This window comes from Bison bison, unplaced genomic scaffold, assembly GCF_000754665.1.
Source record: "Bison bison bison isolate TAMUID 2011002044 unplaced genomic scaffold, Bison_UMD1.0 scf7180017863957, whole genome shotgun sequence".
Lineage (NCBI taxonomy): Eukaryota > Metazoa > Chordata > Mammalia > Artiodactyla > Bovidae > Bison > Bison bison.
The window spans coordinates 3,277,852-3,297,413 of NW_011494529.1; positions in this window are offsets into that span (position 1 = coordinate 3,277,852).

Consider the following 19,562-nt stretch of genomic DNA (forward strand, 5'->3'; position numbering starts at 1 on the left):
AGACTTCTTGACTGGAATGTGGAGGACAGATAGTTCTGGTCACAAGATTGTGCCATGATTTCACTAGTGTGGACCTGGAAAGACACCCTAGTGGAAAAGAACACCTGGGTCTCAGTGGGCCTGGCATCTGGTGTTTAAATACCGTCACCTGGAGTGATAGGGAGTCCATCGTGCTCATGGTTATGAAGGAGCCCAGTTCTGAGACCACTCTCCTAGTGTCAGTGCTGGCCTGAGAGGGCGCCACCACTGCACTTCTTAGTGATGCTTATGCCCCTCACACTAGTGCTTTCTTTACGCCTTGAAGAATGGCAACAGGTCCAGGCTGTAGTGCAAGAAATCCTGCAGCTTGTGCAGATTCAATGAAGTTGTAATTGTCAGTGGTAGGAAAGAACGTAGTATAGAGTTTATGGTAAATCCTGTTGGAAAATTCACAGCACAGCCCCCAGGTTTTGGAGCAAGGCCGTGCCATCTGCCAAAGAAAATTATATACCTTTTGAGAAAGTCCCTTGTGTGTAACTGGGTTCTAGTAGAAACAGAAGTCTTGCTCAAGGGGGAGCAAAAGAACATACACCTGGCACTATTCATTATGGACTGAATTATGTCAGAACCATCAATTTTAAGTCAGGTGGTGTCAGGGATAATCCACTGTAAAGTGAAAATGGTACCTTCAGGATTGATCTTAATTGTGTAAATGATAAAGGGAAGGGAATAAAAGTAGATAGAATGAGCCTTTGGACCACTATGCAAATAGATATCTGAAAGCTACGAGGTGAAAAGGGGAAGGAAGGAGGATAAATAGGAAGAGCCTCAAATTATAGAGCAATTCTGAGAAAATGTTGCCCAGGCTGATGGGAACTCTAAGCAATGCTTGCTAGAGGCATATCATATCAAGTGAGAATGACCTGGCTCTAGTATCCCCACTGTGCTTGGTCTTTGGTTGGGATAAGCCCAACAAAATCTTCCCTCAGTGTGAACACTGTGCTGGATCTAAGGGGGGGTTGGCTGCAGGCTGCAATTAATCATGTTTCTTGCTGCTGCTACTGCTGCTAAGTCATTTCAGTCGTGTCCGACTCTGTGCGACCCCATAGACGGCAACCCACCAGGCTCCTCTGTCCCTGGGATTCTCCAGGCAAGAACACTGGAGTGGGTTGCTATTTCCTTCTCCAATGCATGCAAATGAAAAGTGAAAGTGAAGTCGCTCAGTCGTGTCTGACTCCTAGTGACCCCATGGACTGCAGCCTACCAGGCTCCTCCGTCCATGGGATTTTCCAGGCAAGAGTATTGGAGTGGGGTGCCATTGCCTTCTCTGATCATGTTTCTTAGAGAAAGTTATTTTGAATGGAGATTTAAGTGGTGTTTCTCTATTGCTACCATATCTACTAAACCATAGGACTTGATTTTCTCTTTCTCTAAGTTTTAGTACTCCCTCCTTCTGCAGAGTCCTAACATATGCTCTTCCCTTTGCTTGGGAAACTCTTCACCTTCCCATCACTCAAATGACTTCAGAATAGAGGTCAAATATCACTTCTCTATGGAGACTTTCTTTGTACCTTCAGATAAATTGGATTCCTTATGACATAATTTCATACCTTGCTTTACATTTTATCCATGGTATTTATCAACATTTGTAATTACATTCACAAAATAATTTTTTAAATGTCCTTACTAGGCTGTAAGCTCTGTAAAGGCATAGACTTTTCTATTCTGTATCCCTAATGCCTATCATGGGACCTGACATATAGAATGCTTTCAAGATGTGTTGAATGAGTAAATTAATGACTCAGTTGTCATCATTAATTTCAACCAATCTTTTTTTTTAATAACAAATTCTGAGAGCCTTAGGTTCATAAATCTGGATATAAATTACCATCTTTCTATGTATAGATGGAAGTACAGAACATTTCAATAAATTGATGCCAGGAAGTTATAATTTGTGAAATATAAAAAAAAAATGGCTCTTTTTCTTGAATATGAAGTTTAACAATGAGAAATATATTTATTTTCAGAAAAGTTTGCATATTTGGCTTCTTAGTTTTCAAGACTTTATAAGTGCATATTTAATTTAAAAATTCTAATAGTAAAAACAATGTGATCCATATAATTTAGTCACTGCTTATTATGTGTCATATATCATACTGTCTCCTGTATATATTATTTCACTAGATATTCTCAACATTATATATTAAGTATTATTATAAGTATCCTCATTTTGCAGGTGAAGAAATTAGCATTTAGTGAAGTCACATATTTGCTTAAGATGTCAGCCATGGCATGTTGTGGATCAAGGTTTAGATATATCACAGCAGTCTGACTCCAATGACTATGATTTTATTCACAATCCTATAACTGCTGAAAATTTTAATTTCTTACTCAAAAATTGAATTTTTCACTTTTATCTGGGTGGGGGGTATTATCTAAAGAATAGGAACATTTAACTCTTACCTAATTTGATCCTTCATTCAAGTCAGGTTTGAGTCTCAGATTCTCCTGAGCAGGTCAAAATCTCCCTTATGAGTACTAGACATTCCCTCCTCCAGCCTCTTACCCATTTCTCCACCTGGATATCTTTCTTATTTACTCCTCAATCATAGTATGTCCAAGGCCAAACAGTGTTAGAATTCCATATCACTCTATTTCCTTGGTTCTCTTTTTCAGTGATGTTGGTTCTATAGTGGTGAACATAGATGCCTTTATTGATTCAACTTTTTAATGAATGCTATTACCATATTCCCAGGCATCCAGGTTTGAAATCTCAAAACTACTCATTCCTTTCCCAAACAGTTCTTAATATGAGCTTCTAGCGGGTGGAAATATTGTTCAATGATCTCTCTCAGTGTATCCTATAAAGCATCTTGCATGGAATAAGTGCTGAAGAAGTAAAGGTAGAATATCTTCTTCCTGGCCCCAGGCATCCACTGGAGATAAAACAGGGTTAAATGCAACATAGTTCTCCAGTGAGAATTGTTAACTGCAGTGCATTTTACTTGGGTCAATGGACGTGTCAGTCAATTATTTGAAAAGAAATGTTATTTAAAAATGTTTGTATCTGGATATATATTGCCATGTTTTTAGGAAAGGGCACATGCTTCGAGTTAAAGAATCATTCCTCCTTGGAATTTTGCAATGTGGAGACCGTTATCTTTGAGAGCAATTTCAGTGAATAGTAGAAGAAAAATCAGATTTCAAACTGTTAAATGAGTGGGAACTGAGAAAATGGGAACAGAGAGAAGTAGCCTCAAAACATAAGGAAAAAATTAAGGTGGATATAAATCAAATGAATGTTATGTTTCAAGAAGAGAGAGAATGGAATTGGAGGGGGACTATTCGAGCTATATTCATTGGACATTTACTATATTCTGATCACTGAATCATGTACCTTACATAAATCAGGTATTAGATTTTGATCAAGTCAGATCTTGAAAACGATGAAATTGGGGAAGAGGCCTAAGGAAACAAAATGGGACTTTGGGCTTGTGTAGCATGAGGGATTCCTCATTCTCTGAGACTTGAAAGAGAGAAGAAAATAGAGGTTATGAATGAAGATGAGGGGAAACAGAGGCTAAATTGATTCATATAGATGATCTCAATTTTCAGTATGAAATATCAGACCTTGAACATTAGTGAATGGTAAATTTGAATGTCAAAGATTATCAATAACCTCAGATAGGCATATGACACCACGGTTATGGCAGAAAGTGAAGAAGAACTAAAGAGCCTCTTGATGAAAGTGAAAGAGGAGAGTGAAAAAGTTGGCTTAAAGCTCAACATTCAAAAAATGAAGATCATAGCATCTGATCCCATCACTTCATGGAAAATAGATAGGGAAACAATGGAAACAGTGAGAGACTATTTTCTTGGGCTCCAAAATCACTGCAGATGGCAACTGCAGCCATGAAATTAAAAGACACTTGCTCCTTGGAAGAAAAGCTCTGACCAACCTAGATAGCATATTAAAAAACAGAGACATTCTTTTGCTGACAAAGGTCCATCTAGTCAAAGCTATGGTCTTTCCAGTAGTCATGTATGGATGTGAGAGTTGAACTATAAAGAAAGTCAAGTGCTGAATAATTGATGCTTTTGAACTGTGGTGTTGGAGAATACTCTTGAGAGTCCTTAGACTGCAAGGAGATCAAATCAGTCAACCCTAAAGGAAATCAGTCTTGAATATTCATTGGAAGGACTGATGCTGAAGCTGAAACTCCAATCCTTTGGCCACCTGATGCGAAGAACTGACTCACTGGAAAAGATCCTGATGCTGGGAAAGATTGAAGGCAGAAGGAGAAGGGGCAAACAGAGGATGAGATGGTTGGATGGCATTACCGATTTGATGGACATGAGTTTGAGTAAGCTCTGGGAGTTGTTGATGGACAGGGAAGCCTGGCGTGCTACAGTCCATGGGGTTGCAAAGAGTCAGACATGACTGAGCAACTGAACTGAACTGAAATTTGAATGTGGGACTTGAGGAAATTGGGAAGATTTTGAAAACTACTGAGGTGCTTTTGTTCTTTAATTAGTAAGTAAGTAAGTATTAGTGGCTCAGTCATGTCTGATTCTTTGTGACCCCATGGACTGCAGCCCACCAGGCTCCTCTGTCCACGAGATTTTCCAGGCAAGGATACTGGAGTGGGTTGCCATTTTCTTCTCCAGGGGATCTTCCCAACCCAGGGATAGAACCAAGGTCTCCTGCACTGCAGGCAGATTCTTTACTGACTGAGCTACAAGGGAAGCCCATTCTTTAATTAACAAATAATTGTTAAACACTGATCATATAGGTACTGAGATTACATGGTCCTTGTTTTCTAGGAAGTTGTCACATTTAATACCTTATAAATTTCTGGAGGGTATGCAGCATGTTACACTCATTTACATATTTCCCCAAAATGCATAGCTTAATACTTTGAGCACAGTAAGTAAACATTAAGGTTTTAGGTCAACTGAATTAAAACAAACAAACAAACAAAAGTTTATTTTAAACAAAGCCCGAGGCTCTTGGGCCATGGACTGACTTGGTTGGAGTTCTTTACAACCAAACAATAGAGATCTGCCAGTTGAGAATATATCTTGCAATGTTTAGTAACTGAAAATACATTTGGAATGGATTTTTTCAACCTCAGTACTATTCATATTTGGATAAACTCTTTGGGGAGCTGCATTGTACACTGTGGGAAGTTTAGTGGTATTTCTAAATTCTCCTGTCTTCTGGTAGCATCCCCCAACTCCCACCTAGTCCTGATAAAAATATCTCCAGACGTTGTCAATGTCTTTTAGGAGGCACAATAACTCCAGATTGGGAACCCCTGATTTAGAGTTTCAATGATTAATTTATATAAAAATAATTCTACATTCAGTTTAGTTCAGTCACTCAGTTGTGTCCAACACTTTGCAACCCCATGGACTGCAGCATTTGCATCAATTCTTCAGTGCTCAGCTTTCTTTACTGTCCAACTCTCACATCCATACATGACTACTGGAAAAATCATAGTCTTGACTAGACCGACCTTTGTTGGCAAATAATGTCTCTTCTTTTTAATATGCTGTTTAGGTTGGTCATAACTTTCCTTTCAAGGAGTAAGCGTCTTTTAATTTCATGGTTGCAGTCACCATCTGCAGTGATTTTGGAGCTCTGCAAAATAAAGTCAGCCAGTGTTTCCACTGTTTCCCCATCTATTTGCCATGAAGTGATGGGACTGGATGCCATGATCTTAGTTTTCTGAATGTTGAGTTTTAAACCAACTTTTTCACTCTCCTCTTTCACTTTCATTAAGAGGCTCTTTAGTTTTTCTTCACTTTCTGCCATAAGATGATGCTTGTTCGCTCCAATTAGCAGCTCTAAATGGGAGGTTGCCCATGTTTCTTTGATCTTTCCCTTCCTTTGTTTAGCATTAGAGAGAGTGGGTCCTTACCACTGGTACTTTCTAGTGATTGGACCTATGTTCATAGTATACACAGTGAATTGGGTCAAATAATGTTGGATTTGGAACCAAAGGTCTAAGGTTTAAAACCAAATTAATTATAAAACTTTGGAATCACTTATTTTGTTCTTCCATTGTTATAGAGTTATTCTGATGATGATATATGAAGGATAGAACTTTGTAAACTATGACACACTGCGAAAAGGTGGGAATTAAAACTTCTCCTCCTGGTGCTTATATTAAAGATGATCCCTCATTTGAAGATAATGGATCAGGGACACTATTTAAAGAGAAGATTAAAATATTTGACATTTTTTTTAATGTGTTGGGGATTACAGAAAGTGAGAAATGTTGCTGAATTTTCTAGGGTTAATGAATGTGATAGTGAGGGAGTGATGGTGTCATATACTGAAGTAAGGATCATTGAAAAGGAGATTAAAAAAAATTGAGATGTGATTCATATAACATAAAATTCACCTTCTTAAACTGTACAAACCAGTGGTTTTTACTATATTCACAGTTGTGCAACTATCATTTTAAAACATTTCCATCACCCCAAGGATGCCTCATACCCTATTAGAAACCATTTCCCATCCCCTTCAACTCTACTCCCTGACAAAATATTTCTGCCTTTATGGATTTGAATATTTTGCAAATTTCATATAAATTATATCATGCAAGCTGTGTCTGGCTTCTTTTGCTTATTATAATGTTTTAAAAGTTCCTCTGTTTTATACCATGTATCAGAACTTCATTCATTTTTAGGCTTAATAATATTCTATTGTACAGATAAACTACATTTTGTTTACCATCAGTTGGTGGTTACTAAGATTGTTTCTGCTTTTTGGCTATTCTGAATAATCCTCCTATAGATGTTTGTGTACAAATTTTTGTGCACATATTTGTTTTCATTGTTTCAAGTGACTACCTAGGAGTTTAACTGCAAGATCATATGGCATCTCTATTTTCAAAATTTTAGGAACAGCCAAACTATTTTCCAAAGTGGCATGAAAGAGTAATTGAAGAAAAAATTTGAGAGTTAATTTGGTTTTGTACATGTTGAATTTGAAGTGTTTGCAAGACCTACAGAAGGCTATTTTGGGGAGACTGACAATTATATGTGTCTTAGACTTAGTAGAAAAGTATGAATTAGAGATGCAGATTTTGTAGAACTAAGATAGGAGAAAGCAAGAGCTCATCCAGGGAGAGTATTTTGAGAGAAAATAGCAGGGAAATAAAGACATGGGCATAAGGAAGAACTACATCTCTAAGGCCAATTTAGATAAGTATGAGCAGATTGTATGAGGGATGACAGGAAAAGGGGAGATGAATTAGGACTTGTCAGGTAATCGCTCAGGGTTTTCTTTGGGTAGTGAGAAGATCTGCACATGGGGAACAATTTCACTGGCAGAGATGGGTATACAGAAAGCAGAGAATGGCATCCTGATATAAGATTTTAGATCTTGAGGGATAAGGAGGAGTCTACTAAGCAGAGGAGTGTGGGAAAGACTTTCCAAGCATAAGAAACAGTGTGTGTACAGGCACAATAGTTTAAAGTATCTGATGAGTTCAAGATAATTAAACAACATTCATTTGGTGGTTATTTTATGTGGGCACTGTACTAAGTGCTTAAGTGCTTCATCAGATGAACTCATTTACACCTTTTGACAGCTTTCAATCTAGAGATGAGGAGGTAGACTCAATGGTATTATATAATGAGCCAGGGCTACATAGCTGGAGAATGGTAAGGCCCCGCTATGAACTGGTAATTTGATTCCAGAGCTATACTCTTACATGGTACAGTAACTCATCTACCTTCTTGTAGGTACCAGGTATTAAGCTACCAGTATTCCTCATCAGTGTTTCACTCCTGGTAGCTGATTGTCTTCACATGGTGCTGTGATGGCTCTTTGGTACGCTCTTCATCCTTCTTCAATCTAGAACAGGGATCCTGAAATGTCAGATTCATTTGGGAAGTACCCCTTAAGTGAGTGTGCTCCACTCAGTCTGGTTGGATAGTATCACCAACTCAAAGGACAAAGGACTTGAGTGTGAGCAAACTCTGGGAGATAGTGAAGGACAGGGACGCTTGGCATGCTGCAGTCCATGGGGTTGCAAAGAGTCAGACATGACCTAAGGACTGAGCAACAACAACAGTCTGGCTACTATAATAGATCTGTCATAAGTTAATCATTACTGAGAATTCTCAGATACTCAAATTGAAAGATAGCCCTTCCTAACTTTCCAAGTTTAGTTGCTGAAATAGTAGAAAATATTAAAGATTGGTTATTCTGGCTAGACTGGACCTTATACTGGACCTAAAGTATGTGTGTGTGTTTCTTTCATGCTTATTGAGCATCATTCATATACTAGGTGCTTTCACTGAAATTACTTATTTTCTTTTCAAAATATCTTTATGATATGTGACAGGCTATTCCATTTTGACATAAGAAAAAATTTAAAATCAGAAAACTTAAATAACTTGATCCAGTTCATGGGACTGGTAAAGACAAAAAATTAAGCCCAGATATTCAACATTCAAGTCCAGGGCCGTTTCCAGTATCCCAGACAATCTATCCTAGGGAAATGTTTGACAAAAAGATTAATCCATTACTAGCTTTCCATTAGTATATTCTTCATTTTCATGATGTGCAAAGACTTGTCTAAGGCTACCTATGAGAAAGTTCCAAGCTACTCACTGGTTACACTTCATACTGGGACTTATGTGTTTGGAAAGAAATTTTAAGTTTGAATTCTTCCTTCTCTAATATGCAAATGTGCCATCATGTGGTCTGAGACTACATCTGTTAAAGGATCATGGACCTTTCTGGCAGAGGAAAATAAGCCCCAACAGTTGGAGCTGCAAGCCATCTGTCTTTAGCTATTTCACATTTTATCAAAAATCATCAGCATACTTAGAAAATAGCAGTGACCAACTGATATTACTAAAATTTAAAGTATGATTAGATGGAATCCCCAAACTGTTTGTTCAGAGATAAGATATGTATCTTTTGATATTTTGGAAGAACATGAAGAATTATGGAAGATAATCATATTGCAAAGCTATTACAGAATATTTGACAGTTTTATGGAAGAAAATAGGTTTATATACAAATATTTTATAGGTACAGAGTCTTAATTATTTACACTTGAAATGTAATTTAATTAGAGACCATTTCTCTGAATTCCTTTGTCTTATAGGTGAGAAAAATGTAACCAAGAGAGTTTAAATTGCTTGTTTGAGATAATAAAGCACTGAAAGAAAGAAAAGTGAAAGTGAAATAGCTCAGTCATGTCCAACTCTTTGCGACCCCATGGACTGTAGCCCACAGGGCTCCTCCGTCCATTGGATTCTCCAGGCAAGAATACTGGAGTGGGTTGCCATTTCCTTATCCTATGATGTGAAAAGAGAGAGTCATATAATTATTATTATTATTATTACTAATACAAATAGCTCCAATTTATTTCATATGATTTTAAGGAGTTTACATATATTAATTTAGCACACCAAGTCAAGGTGGTGAATATTATCATTGCCATTTTACAGAGGAAGACTAAGGGTTATGGTAATTAATCAATTTACAACATGGACTCTATACAGATGTGTAGAATGCTACAAATAAATAAGCAAATAAATAAATGATGAAGAAGTAAAAGCTCTTCCTTGGATTAGAGGGCCATCTCATAAATGCGGAAGGAATGATGAAATCAGAAAAATCACCATTTAGCAAGCATATTATTCATTGATGATGGTACATGATAGTGCAAGTGGGTGAAACAGTAGAGACTAAGATATTTACCTAGACCACAGAGTTTTGTCTGGTAAGATACTTATGATTACAGACGACAAAATAACAATATTTTTACAGTGAAGAAACCTAGCGCATACCAACTGAGCCAGTGATCAAGGTTAATATTTATATGAATAGGATGAATAATATCCTGTTCCTCCTGACCTTATGCACCAAGAATGACACAGCATCATGTCTGGGGTATTCCTGTCAAAAATGCATAACCGGAAACATGTATCATCATGTGAAAACTCAAAAATGAGGGGCATTCTAAATTATATCTGACTTGTTTTTTTCAAAAATGTCAGTGTTGTGAAAGACAAAAACAGGACAAAGCATGTGACCCAGGATTTTCTTTTGATAGAAAGGACAATTTAGGAATAAGTGGAAAAATATGAATGCCATCTGAAAGTTAGATAATAGATTTAGATCAGTGTTGATTTCCTGATTTTTTTATTTATACTATGGTTATGTAACAGAATGTTTTTGTTTGTAGAAAAAACACACTGAATTATGAATGGTCATTATGTTTGTAACTTACTTTCAAATTGTTCAGAAAAGTGTGGGAATGCATGTATATGAATGATAAAACAAGTGTGGAAACATGATAACGTCCAAAGACTCTGGGAGAAGGCCCTAGGGAATTCTTTGTCCTCTTCCTTGTACCATTTGTGTTACGTATTATTTGCACTATTTAAGGAAACTTAATATATTTTCCTAAAATCTAAAATCACATCCATACCAGTGACGATAACAGTTTACATTCCCACCAACAGTGTAGAAGGGCTCCATTTTCTCCATACCCTCTCTAGCATTAATTGCTTGTAGATTGTTTTTTTGTAGATTTTTTTATGATGGCCATTCTGACCAGTGTGAGATGATACTACATTATAGTTTTAATTTTTTTATTGTTCAGTTTCTCAGTCATGTATGACTCTTTGCAACCCCATGGACTGCAGCATTCCAGGCTTCCCTGTACTTCACCGTCTCCCAGAGTTTGCTCAGTCTCATGTCCATTGAGTCAATGATGCCATACAATCATCTCATCCTCTGTGGCCCCCTTCTCCTCCTGCCCTCAATTTTTTCCCAGCATCAGGGTCTTTTCCAATGAGTCAGCTCTTCACATCAGGTGGCATTTCTCTAATAATTAGTGATAGCATCTTTCATGGTTAAACGTCTGTATGTCTTCTTTGGAGAAATGTCTATTTAGATTGTTAAAAAATTAAATCATGTCAGAAAGAAGTTAGGAGAAAAAGAAATTTGCAACACGTCACGGCCTTAGGTCTGGGACACTAAGCCCTACCTGCCAGAGTTCAAAGTCTCTCCCTCCTCAAGCATCAGAGGGTGCGTTAAGCACTCATGAATGCTGCGTATTGTCTCATCTTGACAGAGGGGCTCTTACCTCACCCATGAATCCTCTAAATTTTACTGTGAGGCAAAGAGTTCTACTTATCTAGATTTATCTCTCTCCTATAATTTCACTAACAGTGACCCTTAACTTTATCAGACAGTGCAGTTCAGATGTGAAATCGGAACCAATTAATTGCCCCGGGTCAATCTCACTTTCCTCACCTGAAAGAGGGTATGATAACATCTATATCAAGAACTGTTGTGAGGGTTAAAAGTAATCATGATAATATACTTATATTTTGAAAACATATGATAGTCTTTGAAAACTATTTTAGTTGTGCTTTCATTTTCCCTTGGGTGTCTACCATGATAAGTAGAAGGTCTAGGGAATAGACTGGGTGATGACCAAATTTTTCCAAAGGTTAAATTATACCAAACTGTCTTCTCTAGTTTCCTGGTTCTGTAAGGAAAGTGTTATGTACTCTGTGGCAAACGTTGCAGGAGGGACATGAGATCTCGGAGAAGGCGATGGCACCCCACTCCACTGGAAAATCCCATGGACAGAGGAGCCTGGTGGCCTGCAGTCCATGGGGTCGCTAAGAGTCAGACACGACTGAGCGACTTCACTTGCACTGTTCACTTTCATGCATTGGAGAAGGAAATGGCAACCCACTCCAGTGTCCTTGCCTGCAGAATCCCAGGGACAGGGGAGCCTGGTGGGCTGCCTTCTATGGGGTTGCACAGAGTCAGACATGACTGAAGCGACTTAGCAGCAGCAGCAGCATGAGATTGAGTTCACTTAGAGCAAAGGAACTACGTAGAATCAGAGGGTGCCTATTTTCTAAAAGTTCTTTATGCTTATATTGCATGTTTACAGGATGTAAGAAGAGATCAAGAATCTGTTCTCTGATAGTATTTTTGAGTAAAGAGATGTCAAGTATATCTTAAATGGCAACAGGCTTATCATTGAAAAAGGAACATTGTGTTTGGAATTTGAGATTGTCAAAAATGATTATAAAATACATGTTCCACAGTGAAATAAAATGAAAAATGAAGAGGATATTGGAGAACATCCTTAAAGGTCATGTATACCAACCTCCTGGAGAAGGAAATGGCAACCCACTCCAGTATTTCTGCTTGGAAAATCCCAAGGGGAGAGGAGCCTGTGGGCTATAGTCCATGGGGTCACAAAGAACTGGATACAGCCAAGCACATGGCTCACACATACGAACTTACATGCTTTAGACTTGAGAAAGGCAGATGCAGAGAGGGGAAATAACATGCTATGGCTGCAGAGTTATTTAGTGAATAATAGGATGAGATTTGTTCTCTTGACATTTAGACATATTAAAAAGGAGAGACATTACTTTGCCAACAAAGGTCCATCTAGTCAAAGCTATGGTTTTTCCAGTAGTCATTTATGGATGTGAGAGTTGGACTATAAAGAAAGCTGAACACTGAAGAATTGATGCTTTTGAACTGTGGTGTTGGAGAAGACTCTTGGGAATCCCTTGGACTGCAAGGAGATCCAACCAGTCCATCCTGAAAGAAATCAGTCCTGAATATTCATTGGTAGGACTGATGCTGAAGCTGAAACTCTAATACTTTGGCCACCTGATGTGAAGAACTTACTCATTTGTAAAGACCCTGATGCTGGGAAATATTGAAGGCAGGAGGAGAAGGGGACGACAGAGGATGAGATGGTTGGATAGCATCACCGACTCAATGGACATGAGTTTGAGAAAACTCCAGGAGTTGGTGATGGACATGGAGGGCTGGCATGCTGCAGTCCATGGGGTCGCAAAGAGTCGGACACGACTAAGTGACTGAACTGACTGAACTGATTGGTTGACTGACATTTAAACAATGACATTTAAACTGCAGAAAGGTGGTTTTGTGTTCCTTTGTGTCTTGGTGAGTTTTTCTAAACCACTGAAAGTGACTGGAGGAATTTCTATTTTTTGTATCTCTAGTATGGTGGACTAGATATACAGAGTAAACCCCCACTTAAAAATTTAAAAAACCTAGTAAATAAAATGTAAAAGAAAATTGAATGCACCATTGAAGTAGCAAGAAAACAAGAATTCCTCAGGGGTAAAAAGAAGTTAGAGCAGGAATCCAGGATATTAAGCTAGTAAGGTTTTAAGACAAAAATACAAGGAAATTACACAAGATGTTATGTTATTCATTAATGCTGATCTTTGAATTTTTCTAATTCTCTGACTTCTTGGTACATTGTAAGATCATACTTTCTGGATCGCCATGTAAACAATTCTGCAGAGTGACTTGTGAGGAGAAATGACATGTGTCTCTTCCGGGCTGAGCATTTAATTCTCAATGAGACCCTCCAACACCCTCTTTCTTTTTTTCTAGGATGATTGGCAATATTCTAAATACTGTCTTTTTTGTCTATCTAGGTTTTGGAGTAAAACTGATAAGTAACAGATGGAGTCAACTCTTATAGAACATATGGTGGAGGTGAAAAGAAACACAAATCAAAATCATAAAGCCTTGTTTCGAAAGCATTAGGATTTCACTTTGTTTCTGCAGCATATTCTAGCCTATCCTAATACAGAGATAATAGAGTTAATAATATCAGTGGCAATAAAAATAATACTAGCAAATATTAAGGCAACTGTTAACACGTGCCAGGCACTTTCTAGGTGCTTTGTGCTGTGCTGTGCACAGGTGCTCCATTGTGTCCGACTCTTTGCGACCCCGTGGACTGTAGCCCACCAGTGCTTTACATCTGCCAGTTAGTCTTCTCAATAACTGTATGAAGTAGATATTATTATTATTATCACTTTATTTATAAGGAAAGTGAGACCATAAAGTTTAAATAATTTGCTTGAAGTCACAAAGTAAATGATGAAATTGATACTTCTCACAGTAAAAAGGAAAATTATCCCTATTAAGAAAGTCTAGTGTGCAATCACACATACAGATATTGATACATATGTTGTTGTTCAGCCACTAGGTCGTGTCTGACTCTTTGTGACGCCATGGACTGTAGCATGCCAGGCTCCTCTGTCCTCCACTATCTCCCAGAGTTTGCTCAGATTCATGTCTATTGAGTCAGTGATGCCATTCAACTATCTCATTCTCTGCCGCCCCCTTCCCTTTCTTCTGTCAATCTTTCCCAGCATCAGGGTATTTTCCAGTGAGTTGGCTCTTCACATCAGGTGGCCAAAGTACTGGAGCTTCAGCTTAGCATCAGTTCTCTCAATGAACATTAAGAGTTGATTACCTTTAGGATTGACTGGTTAGATCTCTTTGCTGTCCAAGTGACTCTCAAGGGTCTTCTCCAGCACCACAGTTCAAAAGCATCAATTCTTTGGTAATCAGTCTTCTTTATGGTCACATTCTCATGTCTGTACATGACTACTGGAAAAACCATAGTTTTGACTATACAGACCTTTGTTGGCAAAGTGATGTCTCTGCTTTTTAATATGCTGTTTAGGTTTGTCATAGCTTTCCTTCCGAGGAATAAGCATCCATATGAGGATATATCTAAATAAAGAATGATTAAATAAAGGTACAAAATAATTATTGGGAGGGTTATAAAAAACAAAATGGAACTAAAATATCAGACAAAGAATAGAAAACTGGATGTTTGCCAATGTTTAAAAATAGGACAAATATATAAATATTTTTAAACTTTGTCATATATCCAGTAAAACATTTCTAGAGTAACCACTATGAAGTTAGCTACAAAGTGTATACTTTCCAAATTTGAGAATGTTAAAAAATAAGAATAAAGTCTCAATGTAAAGGGAGACAAAATGGGGAAAAATGGAAAAAAGTAGAAAAATAAATAAAAATTAGGTGGTAGAAATCAGAATCTTACTAGTGATTGTGGTTTTATTTAAGGGGACTTAGCACACCATTTACAATACAAAAATTTTAATGTCTGCTATTCTTGATATCAAAATTAAAGTTAGTAGAAGAAAAAAGAATTATATATTATTTCTACTTATATGTTAAAGCCCTAACAAATTATCAGCAAAAATAAATCAGCAATCTGAAAGTATATAATACATCATGGACAATTAAATTTTTTCAGACTGTTAGGTTTAATATAAAACAAATTAAGATAAAGTTATTATATTAGCATATGATTCAAAGGGAAACATGAATGTTCTTTTCAATGGATATCAAAGAAGCAGTTACTAAATTTCAGTATTTGTGAGTGACAAAAACTAGGATCAGAAGGAACATTTAATAGAGAAATATTGAAATATATATAAAACAAAAATGCTTATCGCAACTACTTCCTCTTAATGATTTCCTGGAAGTCCAGGACAAGAGAAATACATAAATGCATAAACACAGAAAAGGAAAACACCGTTTTGCCATCATTATTCATACATCCACTCCTGCACTTCAAACAGGGAATATTGCAATGGGAATTTCTCCAAACAAGAACACTGGAGTGGGTAGCTATTCTCTTCTCCAGGGAATTTCCCTGACCCAGGGATTGAACCTGGGTCTCCTGCATTTCAGGCATATTCTTTACCATCTGAGCCACCAGGGAAGCCCCAATCAGAAGTAATATAATCTTAGAGAATTGCATTACGTTTCTGTGCATTACCAACAAGAGTCAGAAAATTTAATATTAAGATGATATCATTAAAAATCATTTATTTATTTTTGACTGTGTTAGTTCTGTGTACAGGCCTTCTCCAGTTGCTGCGAGTAGGGGTTATTCTTTAATTATAACATGTAGGCTTCTCATTGTGGTGGTTTCTCTTTGCAGAGCATGGGCTCTAGGCAAGTGGGCTCTAGGCACATGGGCTTCGTTGTTCTGCAGCATGTGGGATCTTCCTGGAGCAGGGATGAAACCTGTGTCCTCTGCATTGCAGGCAGATTCTTTACCACTGAGCTACCAGGGAAGCCCTAAAATGATATCGTTTATAGTAACAATAACATATTTACTTTCTATACACATACCCATATATATAGATACATAAGATGAAATCTAAGATTTTCAAGATTTAGAGAAAAAATTATAAAACAATTTAAAAGCATTCAAGAAGATCTAAACTAAAAGGAAGATATACCATGTTTATGTATTTTAAAATTTCAAAAGTTTAAAATTGTCAAGTTTACTCAAATTTATCTACTCCTGTGAAACTTTTACCAAGGCTTTTGTGCAACTTGAAAAATTGATTCTAAAATTCTAAATTGATTATAAGTTTTTATGAAGGAGAAAAAGCTAAGAAAAGCCTATCCATACCTGAGGAGGGAGAAAAACAGAAAGTAAGGGACCTATTAGGTATCAAAATTCTTACATAAAGTGCTAATAATTAAAAGTGTAGTTTTCATCTTTTTGTTGTTCAGTTGCTAAGTGGTGTCTGATTCTGTGACCCCATGGATGGCAGCATGCCAGGATCCTCTGTCCTCCACTATCTCCTGGAGTTTCCTCAAATTCATGTCCACTGAGTCAGTGATGCTATCTAACCATCTCATCTGCTGATGCCCCCTTCTCCTCCAGCCCTCAATATTTCCCAACATCAGGGTCTTTGCTGATGGGTTGGCACTTCGTATCAGGTGGCCCAAGTATTGGAGCTTCAGCATCAGTCCTTTCAATGAATATTCGGGGTTGATAACCTCTAGGATTGACTGGTTTAATCTCCCTGCAGTCCAGGGGACTCTCAAGTCTTCTCCAATACCATAGTTTGAAAGTTTTTGTTTGAAAACAGGCAAATAAATCAATGAAATTTGAAAATAAATTACATAACAACTCACAAACATATGAAAACTTGATATATAACAAAATGTGCAGTGCAATCATTGTGTAAAGAAGAGATTACTTAAGTAGTGATACTGTATGAAGCAGCATCTATATTAGAAAAAATTAAATTGGATTTGTATCTTTCTACATGCAAAATTCAATCCCAGTTAGATTAAATACTTAAATTTGAAGAAGTACTATCAAATTTTAGAAGGTAATATAAAAGAATATCTATGTGACCTTGGGGCAAGGGATGCTTTTAAAAACAAGATGCAAAAACGCTATCATAAAAACAAAATTATATAAAATTTATAAAACCATTTAACCATTTTGTAAAATATACTATTTGTATTTGCTAAAAAAGGAAAATTTTCATCTGCTGCTGCTGCTAAGTCTCTTCAGTCGTGTCCGACTCTGTGCAACCCCAGAGACGGCAGCCCACCAGGCTCCCCCGTCCCTGGGATTCTCCAGGCAAGACACTGGAGTGGGTTGCCATTTCCTTCTCCAATGCATGAAAGTGAAAAGCGAAAGTGAAGTCGCTCAGTCGTGTCTGACTCTTCGAGACCCCATGGACTGCAGCCTACCAGGCTCCTCCGTCCATGGGATTTTCCGGGCAACAGTACTGGAGTGGGTTGCCATTGCCTTCTCCAAAAATTTTCATCAGCTAATGTCAAATTTTGATAAATAAAATGTCTTATACCTCTGTTGGTAGGTATTTACACTATACAAACTATTTGGAAATCAATTTAGAATTTAGAATCCTCTCCTAAAATCAGACTTTACAAAGAAGCAATTCATCTCCTTTACAGAAATTCTTACACATGTGCATGAAGAGTCAAGTCCAAATACATTCATTAGTACATAATGGCCAAGAGAGGTAAAAACAAAATAAATAAGCCAAAGCAACAACAACAAAAACCACCAAAGGAGAAACAGCTCCATTGACAAGACACAGCAGTAAAAAATTGAATCAACAAGAGGTACATACATATTGAATGGCAGAACTCACATAATATGATTCCATTTACACAAAATACTAACAACACACTGTTTAAGAATATATAAATAATTTGTAAAAACTATCAAGGAAGGAACAGGAATATCATACAATTCAGGATAATGATCTTCATTAGGAAATAGTGTAAAGAATGAGATCAGAGAGAAGCATAGGAATTATCAAGTCATTGTGTAATTGTGTACCGCATTGTGGTAATGTGCGTGTGTTTTAAGTTAGATGATGGTTATGTGAATGTTTATTTCTTAACTTACACTTTTGTTATAAATATTCAGATTGGAGAATTTGAAATTTACCCGAATCTTCTGTGTTTCTTTTTACCAAAAACCTGAGCAAGGTTTTGTCATGTTAAAAGCTCACACTAAAAAGTATTTCTCATTTAGTATTTATTCAGGATATCAGATGAATGATGATCTGCTTTAGATTCGGCAAATTTATCTTTTAGTCAAAGTTATTCATCTCTGGTATCTTAAAAAGAATAAATTTCCCTTCTCATAGAATTGAAAGTGATTTGCTATAACCACATTGGAAATGGAATCTGAAATTGAGGGGCCTCCAGTATGGCCTATTTGGTGGAATTTCTCCTCATTCTCATTGGCTCATTCTCACTCAACTCTGAATCACATCAGCTCTTATGCTAGCAGCACCATCACCAAGCCTGTCCTTTACCATAGTCAATAGTGAGTCATTGATTGCAAGACCCCCAAATGAATAGATTTCCAACCAGATGATATGAATTTGTGGCTTTGCCTTTCCATTTACTACCTAGTGGCTTGATCAAAATTTACGTAAGGTGGAGTGGAATAGTGACAAGATGTAAAGTCAGAGATCAGCAAGAGAAGAGAACCTAATACACATTTATTAGATTCTTATACTGGGCACTGTGGTAGACAGAATAGTGACTCCACAGAGAGGTCCATGTATTGATCCATGAAGCCTGGGAAGAGTTATCTTACATAGCAAAGGGACTTTGCAAATGTGACTAATGATCTTGAGATGGGAAGAGTATCATGTATTATCAGGTGGGTCTATTGTAATCACAAGCGTCCTTATAAGAGGGAGGTAGGTGTTGGTTTCGGGGGGAAAGTGTGATAGTGGAGGGAGAAGTCAGAGTGAGGCCATTGTTGAAAGGTCTCCTTGAGCCAAAAAATGAACAGCCTTTAGAAGCTGGTGAAAGTAAGAGGTGGAGTTCCTCCTAAAGCCACCAGAAGGTATGCCGCCCTCTCGACTGCTTCATTTTAGCCAAATTAGAGTCATTTTTGAACTTCTAATCTCCAGCTCAGTAAGGTAACAAATTAGTGTTGTTTTGACTCAATGGACGTGAGTCTGAGTGAATTCAGGGAGTTGGTGATAGACAGGGAGGCCTGGCATGATGCGATTCACAGAATCGCAAAGAGTCAGACACAACTGAGAGACTGAACTGAACTGAACTGAAGCCACTGTTTGTGATAATGTGTTGTAATAAATAGGAAACACCACCTCTAATGGTCTCTGAAAAACCCTGTAGTCTTCATCATTTGCCCAACTATTGCTGTTCAGTTCAGTTCAGTCCCTCAGTCGTGTCCAACTCTTTGCGACCCCATGAATCACAGCTCGCCAGGCCTCCCTGTCCATTACCAATTCCCAGAGTTCACTCAAACTCATGTCCATTGAGTTGGTGATGCCATCCAGCCATCTCATCCTCCGTCGTCCCCTTCTCTTCCTGCCCCTAATCTTTCCCATCATAAGAGTTCTTTCCAATGAGGGACTGAACTGAACTG